This window comes from Rattus rattus, chromosome 14 (assembly GCF_011064425.1).
Source record: "Rattus rattus isolate New Zealand chromosome 14, Rrattus_CSIRO_v1, whole genome shotgun sequence".
In the NCBI taxonomy this organism is placed as follows: Eukaryota; Metazoa; Chordata; class Mammalia; order Rodentia; family Muridae; genus Rattus; species Rattus rattus.
In genome coordinates, this window is record NC_046167.1 from 40,014,208 (window position 1) to 40,024,271 (window position 10,064).

Below are 10,064 nucleotides of genomic sequence, written 5' to 3' on the forward strand. Positions count from 1 at the left end.
GCTGAGTCTATCAAGTATGAATTAATGGGGGGTTTCCAACAGAAGCACCACAACCATCACTGAGCAGTAACTGTAGAGCCAAGGGGCCCCACCACATTTAGTATAAGAATCTTCTTGGAGATGGAGAAAGATCTCAGTGAAGAAAGATCCTTGCTGTACATGTCTGATGATCTGAGTTCCATCTCCAGTGGAACTATGGAAAGAGATAGCTGAATCCCTAAAGTTGTCCTCTGACTTTCCTGAGTATGACTTAGCACATGCACACATGAGTATCATACACACAGAGTAATAAATAATAATAATAAAAATAATAAAATAATAATAATAATAATAATAATAATAATATCCAGGGACTAAGCCACTACCCCAAGACTATACATGGACTGACCCTGGGCTCCAACCTCATAGGTAGCAATGAATGGCCTAGTAAGAACACCAGTGGAAGAGGAAGCCCTTGGTCCTGCCAAGACTGAACCCCCAGTGAACAGGATTGTTGGGGGAGGGCAGTAATGGGGGAAGGATGGGGAGGGGAACACCCATATAGAAGGGGGGGTTAGGGGAATGTTGGCCTGTAAACTGGGAAATGGAATAACAATTGTAATGTAAATAAGAAATACCCAATTTAATAAAAATGGAGAAAAAATAATAACAATAATGCATATAAATTAAGCAAAATGTATTTTCAAAAAAAGAATTTCTGTCTTGATCCCAACCTGGCATTGCTCATTTCTGATCCCAAGCCTCTAGCAGGTCCATCTGACTGAAGAGACTCTGGTTTCCTGTCCTTATGCAAATCTCCTGAGTTGAGAAAGCAGGAGTCATGATGTGAAAAAGAATTGAGATATACCGTGGCCACTGAGAGGATGGAGAACAGCTGCAAATGACATGTGTCAACTGTGGAGACAAAATGAGCATACAGGATATAAATTAGTGAGAAGGAGACGGCATGGTGCTCTCTGCCATCAGCCACCTACGCACACGGTGAAGAAATTACCACGACAGATAGTGGTCTTGCTAGCATTGTCACTGACTGTCACTGGAAGCGTATGCACATGCCTACTGTTGTAAGACACATTCTCATCCATCATCCGATCAGGCCTGATGAAATCCGATAAAGCTAACTGACTCAGAATTGGGAGCCTCGAAGACAGAAAAGATGAGAGGGCACCAAGAGACTTTCCAAGAGAGAGCAGCACTAGGTAGCTGGGATACAGCGAAGGAAGGTGTCCCCCAGCACCCATATTTGCAAATGTATAGAGGTGCCTCTGTGGTTTAGCTTGCACTCTTACAGATTGTACATGAGCCTGCCTTGATCAGTAGCCATCTTTTTGTAATTTCTTTCACATAGAATACAGAAACACAAATGCTTTTTAGATATCAAAACATCTAGGGCTATGGAGATAACTTAGTAAGTTCTTGGCTTGAAATCTGGAAAAAACTTGTGTTTGAAACCAGAACTCATGTTAAATAAAAAATTGTTTGGTGGCATCCACCACTGGGACCACCTGTGATCCCAGTACTGAGAAGACAGGATAGACAGATCCTGGAGATTGCTGGACAATCAGGCAAGCCTACCTAGAGAATTTGAGGTTAGTAAGAAACTCCGTGTCAAAAAAAGAAAAACTGGACGACATCTGAGGAACTTGACCCAAGGTTGTCCTGTGGCTGTGTACACACGCGCGCGCGTGCGCACACACACACACACGCACACACACACACACACACACACACAACTATGTGTGCTAATTTACTTTCCCCTTCTTCCTCATAAAAGCACCCATGATTACTGAGCAAATCTCTAGATAACACAACCACAGAAGTGTTAGTGGGTACTGTGTCCCTTTGTCATTTTCTGGCCAACCAGACTCAAACGTTCCTTTCTAGTTCAGTGATCTCTGAACTGTACAACAGAAGTCCAAGGAGAACAGATGGCCCCACCCCCATCCACCAGCTGGTTAGTCACACCTTAGGAAATTTGTCAATCCTTTAAGAGGTGTTTGTCTAAATTCAGTAACACAGGGTTAATTAATAGTAAATTTCCTTAATTTCTCTTCCCTCCTCAAGGCTGATATCATCAAAGTAGAAATGACTACAGTATTTTCTTTTTTATATAGTTTAATGTATTTTAATAGCAAACTGACAGGAACAGCACAGAAGACAGACAACATTAAAAACATGTCCTCGCACATAGGACGACTCCGTTAGAAAAGTACAGTGAATGGATGGAGTCTACTGTACGATAAAATGCTACAAACACCATTTAGTTGCTGTCAATAAGAAATTTACTTATTTAAAAAAATCCAAATGCTGGCATTGTCCAGAAAATTTTAACAGGTTTATTTATAATTGTTATAAAGTTGAACTGTTGAAATGTGTTCACTGAAACATTTGCTTGCATTAATGCTGTACATCTTGCTTTTATATTAAAAATTCACACACAAATGAATGTGGAGAAACTGCCAATACCTGATTCTGTCCCCTATGTTTCCACTTGCAATCATATACTTAGGTACCTTTGACCCATAGAAAAAATTATCTAACATTCAGAACTACTGAAAACAAGAAGAGGAGGGAAAAAAATTTTTTTTGAGAATGAAATGTTTCCCCTCATAGTGGACTCTTAAGCACGTTCCCCACATATGCAGCGTGCTAGCTGGATATCTTTTGGCATAATTGTTACATATTTGGCATGGACAGCACACAGGTTGGTAACTTCAAAAAGACCAACCAGACAGGCCTCACTTGCCTCCTGCAAAGCACCAATAGCTGCACTCTGGAAGCGCAGGTCTGTTTTGAAGTCCTGAGCCATTTCTCGTTCCAAACGCTGAAAGGGGACCTTGTGAATCAGTTCAGTGGACTTCTGATAGCATCTGATTTCACGGAGTGCCTGTAAGATGAGGTTTCTTCACCCCTCCAGTAGAGGGCGCACTCTTGCAAGCGGCTTTTGTAGCCAGTTGTTTCCTGGGTGCTGTATCACTGGTGGATTTGCGGGCAGTCTGCTTTGTATGAGCCATGGTATGGGACCTCCTTACTTACCCTCCTTCTCCTTCGGCTGGAGCTCAGCAAACAAAAGGCGGCGCTGGCTTTAGCGGCAGCAGCGCGGCGAAGGCTGCGAACCAAGTATAGAATTTTCATGATTTAGAGGGACTTCATAATCAACAGACGACCAACCATGGTTTTATAATCTCCTGTCATAGGTCATCATGGGGATGACAGAAGTCTCTACGGAGAGACCAAGTTACTACCACATACTTCCATACTGTTCCTCTAACCAATAAGTCCCCTCTTTCTCCTCTACCCTCTTCCTCCCCTTCCTCTCTCTCCTTCCTTCCTGTCCCACTTCTTTCTCTAATTCCCCTTCCTGCTCATCCTCATCGTCTTTCTCTTCTTCTTCCTCCTCAGATTGTATGTCAAGTTCCAGGAAGAAGAGGAGAGTGATTTTTTTTCCCCAGAGATAAGGCGCATCCAGACGTGTTTCGCCCAGACTGACTATCCAGGCATCTGGTGTCTTCCCCCTGTGTGTCCTGAAAGCAATTGTCTTCCCACTTAGGGAAACCAATTTCGGATGCTAGTTCCCCTATTGGATGGATATATTCTAGAGGAGAGAAACACCGCCTCTGCTGTAAATGCACTGAGGTGCTCACTAGGCTCCCATGCTAGTCTCAGATGCATCATCACACGGATGGCCCTTATTGACTTGAGGGCTCATAAAGCAAAACACAAAGACGTAAAAGGAGGAAATGGACTTGTAGGGAGGATGTGTCGGGCGGGGGATCAGAGAAGGTTGAGTGACAGTGATCAGAGCACAGTATGTACTAGTATGAAACTTTCAAAGAGCAAAATAAATAGAAGTTTAAAAACAAAAACAAAAGCACGAGGTTCCTTTGTGGCTTCCAAGTCTCTGGATTCTCAAGTTAACCAGTGATCAAATCTGACTTATTTGAATCTTTAACTCAGACCCTGGATTCTAGTAAACTTGTGTTTCAACAAGAGCCTAGCTTGTATGCTCCGTGCCACGATCAGTCTCTGTCCTAGATGACAGAGACTCAAAGACAAAGGCAGTAACCAGCTTTTATAGGACTTTGCATCTGGAAGGGGCTCCGACCTGTTTTAATGTCCACCATTATCTCTGGAGACACCTAGAATCAAGCTACAAACTGTGGATATCACCAGTGTCTGTGCATGTGAGTAAGAATGAGAAGAATCAGAGAGGTAGGGAGGTCACCAAAACTCTTGTCACACTTTCCTCCATCAGAACTGTAGCTCAACTTGCAGAACCCCAGGCCAGAGCTTGTTCCACTCCATCACCCACCCGGCTGGGGCATAAGCAGTGTAGACATCATCTGCTTTCATTGATTTTTGCCAACTGGTTTGACGCTGAGATGCTGGAAGGATGACGCGTGCATGCCCAGTTAAGCCCAGTCGGGGTCACCTGCACAGCCACACGGTGGCTAAGAGAGAAAGCCATCTTCCAGAGCCACCGGGAGCCACTGAAGGACAGGCTTGGAGCACCGGGTCCAAAAAGAAATGAGAACAGCAGCAAGCGTGGGAGCACGGCCGTCTGCCTCTCCAGCATGCCAGCCCCAGGAGCATATGGCCTGTAATTAGCCACCCAGGAACTGGTTATTGAGCCACAAATGGAGAATTACAGCTTCAGGTGGGAAACAGCAGTGGGAAACTGAACCCTGGAAGACAGGGAAAACCCTATTTTCACATGAATGCCTTCAATAATCATAAGCAGAAAGAGACAGCCAGTGTTAGGGGTGGCAGACAGAAGGCTGCTCTGGGAAGTACAGGTCTGGAAGGTCTGTGAGGCCTCAGTCTTCCTTGTATCCCTCATAGCCCTTGAGAGTTACAATAATGTTGGAAGACCCCAGCCTTCAGACAACAGAGTTCTGACCCCAGTGACTCCTTTTTGTTGCTGGGAATCCACTTACTTTGTGAATTGATCCACATCCTCCAAAAGGCAGTCATTGGGCCTCTTTCTCCACAGAGCTCCATTCCCTTCTACTCTATGCTAAGAGAAGAGTTCAGAGTGAATGCCCACAAATGATTCTAGAACTGTCCTCTTGTTGTCTGTGTCCTGTCCCCTTTGAGTGTCCCTTTGCTTGCCCAACTTCCTAAATTGGGGCCAATGCTATAGGGAAAAATGTAAGTGACTCTTCGAAAGCACTAAGAAGAATGTCTGAGAAGCCATATGTCCATATTAAGGTTAATATTCTCTCTCTTATTTTTAGATTTTTAATTGACACACAAAAACTGTGTGTATATATTCAAGTGTGTGTGTGTGTGTGTGTGTGTGTGTGTGTGTGTGTGTGTGTGTGTGTGTGTGTATGGTACCATGTGGTAGTTCGCATTACATAATAAAGATAAAATGAGGGCAAGTCTATCCACTGCTGTAGTTGGATCATTACTTTTCTGAGATGAAAATATCCAGTGTCCTTCCTGCTAGTCTCTGAAATCTCTAGTATGTTGCCATATCTACAGTCACTCCAAGGTAGAGTGGGAGAACAGATTTATTTGTCCTGGCTGACTGTAACTCAGTACCCACGAGCTAACCTTCCCCCATGCTTTCCACCTGCCTTCCTTCCTCAGCCTCTGGCAACCACTGTCTTATTCTCAACCTCCATGATAAGAGCTGTCTCAGAGTTCATGGGTGAATGATGTCACAGGCTGTTTGTTTATCTGAGGAAGAGACAGCCAGTGTTAGGGGTGGCAGAGAGAAGGCTGCTGTGAGAAGTACAGGTCTGGAAGGTCTGTGAGGCCCCAGTCTTCCTTGTAACCCTCATAGCCTAACACAGTATCTACTGGTCCCACTCATGTTGTTAGAATAAATAGTATTTTACTGTTTTGTATCTGCATAGTATTCCACTGTGTGTGGACATTTTTCTCATCCATACGGTTGCTGAGAAATAGATTGGAATAGGTTGTTTCTCTCCCTCTTTTCTTCCCTCTGTCCTTTCCTCCTTTCCTCATTTCCTCTCTCCATTTCTTGGGGACTTAAAGGGGTTATGTTAGGTCTCACTGTCCTAAAATCTGCTGTATAGCCCAGACTCAAATTAGCAGTCCCCCTGTCTCGGCTTCCCAATTATTGGAATTTTAGACATGCAGTACCACACCCTGCTCCTACTTTTTGACTACTGTCAATAACTGCAGTGAGCACAGGAGTGCAGATGTCTCAAAATACAGGTTCTGTTCCCTTTGTGTATATGCTCAGATTGCCAAGTGATGTGGGAGTTTAATTTTAATATTTAGGACCTGCCATATCATTCAGCATAGTGGCCACAGGGCCTCTATTATATTCCCTACTTTTCAGATCCCTCTACCAGGGTAGCATTCAGGGGGCCAACCACAAGGTTCCTTCCAGTTGACCTCTTCCTTCACTCACATGTCTAAAGGTTTTGCTGTGCATTTGATAACTCCACACTGAGAGCATCTTCCTCTCACCTCCATACATCTATAATGAACCCCTCACTCCAAACTCAGATCTAGCCATAACATTTCAGGTGGAACCACTGCTAGATGCAAATTCCCAATTTTTCCTCTCATGATGAAGTTCCTCCACAGGGCTCTTAGCATTCTCCATCCAACAACTTATGCTCACAATCCATACCACTACCTACTCCTCCCACGTCGTTAAACAGCAGAGACTCAGTCAGCAGTTATGGAGTAGGTAATAAGTTGGGTAAAGGAACAATGTCTACTCCACATGGTCTCCAGTTCCCTCTGAGGTCCCAACACCCTCCACCAGCCATTCAATGTGAGCATGACATCCCGCTACTCTCTTGCCAGCAGCTAGAGACATTACTCTAGGAGGTCAGCATCAAGGTAAAGTGAGAACTCTGGCAGGCCTTGACTTGTCAGAGAAGAAATGAAGAGTATAAAGAAATGTCGAGTGAAGACTCCAGCATCAACACAAATGAGGATGGCACATGGCATCCACATACTGGACAATGAAACCTTTGACAACATCAGTGCATTGAAACTCAGAAGTTTCATTGTCCTCCCCCCTTTCCCACCATTCTCATCAAGCTCTTTCAAGGAATAATAACAAGGTTCACATCTCCCATATGCACATGACAAGAAAGACAAGTCTGGTATCTCCTCTACGACAGGTCCCACAAGTTTCTCCCTCCTTCGAACCCAAACCCCTTCTTCTTTACACAACAGGCTTTGTTGATCTCTTTTTAAAAAATTGATCTCCTTCCTAAGGGTTCCCAAATAAGAGGAAAATGTGTGCAGCTCATTGTTCTTACAAAGCAAAGAGAAAAGTGTCCAACACCAACTTACCTATTAAACTGTCTGAGAATAGAATCTGACACAGATAGCCATGCCCTAAAAGGTCCATGGTCTACTTGCGATGCTTCAGTGCTGGGGGAACTGAACTCAGATGCCAGCATGGCCAAGCGCAGTGTCTTCTGGCACTTTCCAGACACATTGCATATAGATTCATCTCCAGTTTCCCCTTTTCCTTTCTAGGGATAGAATCTGATGTCTGCCCTGCCACGCCACCACCCCCAGTATACCCATTCATGGTTCATCTATTCCAGTCTGGTATTCCACCAGTCCCAATGGGTTTCACCCTTAGTTTCTGACAACACACCATGTTCAAATGCCAACCCCATTTCCCCTCTGCCTGTCTTTATTTGATCCAATGTACACTTGCCCAGACATCTGTTTCTACAAAGTCCACCTGCTGGTGCTTCCAAAACTGACCTACCTGGATCCTCTATGCAGCCTCTCTTGGGAATGCCCTTACACTAGGAAGCCAACATGAACCATCGGAAGGGAAAGATGGTGTTGTTCAAGGCCTGCCAGCTCTCCCAAGACTCACAGCATTGCACACCTGCCTCCTGTCCAAGACCGTCTGCCTTCTGCCTCCTCCTGTGAAAAACCTCACTGCAGAGGGCAGCAGGCTTTATCTAAAAGATGTCTTGGGTTTTGCAGGCCACAGTGATTTACTACAAAGATTCTCAGTATCACTGCTGTGATACAAATGCCCCATGGACAATGAAGAAGTCACAGAGGTTCCTATGTGTTTTATTCATGTGCAGTAATATTTTAATTCTGCATAAATTTTAGATGCTACAATTTTTAAAAAATATTCCTCTCAACCATCTAAAATATAAAGACAATTATTTATCTCTTTTTTGAAGCACTCCCAAGCCTTACAGAAAGAGAGTGCTAGTCACATGGTTAAGAAATAAGTACTACAAACAAGTACATAATAATAAGTACATTCTTGATGCTACAACTTCCTGACCCTCAAACATGGGACAAGTTACTTGAGGCTTGTGAGTTTGTTTTCTCACAAAAATAAAAGACAACATTAGAATATAACAGTGAGCCTTCACTGAGATACGATGCCTACAAGTACCTCAAATGACCAAGTCCGTGGTAGGACAGCCATGACTTTTATCGTGACAGAAAAACTGGGAACCTGGAAAGCATGAACTCACCTGAAAGATACTTGTTCTGAAATCAGAATGGTCTCGGGTTCTAAGTTCACACTAAGCCACTTAGAACTGCGTGACCTTAATAGAGTTAAATGAACTTTCTGAGCTTTAAAGTCTTCATTTATAAAAAACAGCATTATCATGCCACCATAGCAGGTAAATTCCTGTGTGTCAAGAGTCAAAGACAAGTACACACACACACACAGACACACACACACACACACACACACACACACACACACCACCCCGAAATGCTTTGTGCTTTATATACACAAACATGTGAGCACTGGTGAGCACTGAAATATTAGGCACTATTTATCTATCCCAGTACTCACTGATCTTTTTCTACTACTCCCAATTGTTTTTTGCAGAGAAGGTTCCAAGTTCTTTAAGAGAAATGCATTGCATCACTGTCTCCACAACACTTCTGATGGATCCCTGTGCTCCATCCACACGGTATGCTCCCTCCTCCCACAGGGAAGTTCACTGCTGAAAACTAGGCCAGCCCTTTGAAGCAGCTTTTTTCTCCCCACAGGGAAACAGCAGCAGGCAGCAGGTGGAGGTGCTTTGTCTGATCCTTGGAGTTGCTCCTCTGAGTGTGAGACTGACAGCGACTGTCACAGAGAGAGACCACACCCTGACACAGCCCAGTGGCTGAAGGGTGTCAGGCCCCATTAGCTTTATGGGTCAGACTGATCCCTGTTTAAAGTCTATGAAATTCTGACCTGACAGAGATGGGCTGGACATGGGTTGCAATTGGACTCAGGGCAGTCTGAGAACAGAACAGGCTCTTCTTGCTGAGGGGGTTTCTGAACCTGACAATGTTAGCTCTATGAATCTGAACGTCTAAGATGCATTCATGGAGAAAGTAGAGTACCAGAAATGTCCTCTGATTGTCTGGGTAGCCTGCTCTCCTTTAGGAGATATCTCTCAGAGTCCAGGAAGAGCAAAAGCCACAGTACCTAGAATGCAGAGAGAGCTGTGGCAAAGGCAAAAGGCTATGACTAGTCACCATGTCTGATAAAGGAGGACAGAACCCAAAGTCAAGGCAAAGCCCAGGAGGTGAATGCCTCTCCTTCCTTATGTGGCCAGCACCATCCTGACCAAAACACTGCACCAGGTCCTCCTGCAGCTATGTGGCAAAGGACAGTTCAGCCCTTTAGGGAACTTGCTGTGTGAGCTGATTTTGTCTTCATCTATAGACAATGGCCATTAGATGAGAAGAAATCCATTTAGGGAAATTGGCTCACACATTACAGAGGCTAGGGGTCTATCCTCAGGTCATCTGTAGACAAGAGACTATGGGGAGCTAGCAGCATAGCTAAATTCAAATCCAAAATCTCAGAACTAGGTAAGTCAAAAATATAACTCTCAATCTCAGATCAAGGATCTGGGGATCCTGGGAGTCACTGCATGAGTTCCTGGAGTTCCAAGCTTGCTGGGTCTGAAGGCTGAGGTTGAACCTGAGAGGAAAAGAACACCTCAGAGGAGATAGGGGCAGGAGTAGCAAGAAAGTAAACAATCTTCCCTCCCTTTGATTTTGTTCTCTCGGGGACCCTAAACAAGTGGATGGTGCCCACTCATTTCAAGGTTGATCTCTGTACATGT

The 10,064-nt window shown here is 44.3% G+C and overlaps 1 pseudogene; it reads right to left on the reverse strand.

The window, feature by feature from the left end:
* Window positions 1-2,620: 2,620 nt before the first annotated feature.
* On the reverse strand, window positions 2,621-3,014 carry LOC116883833 (annotated as a pseudogene).
* Between the last annotated feature and the right edge of the window lie 7,050 nt (window positions 3,015-10,064).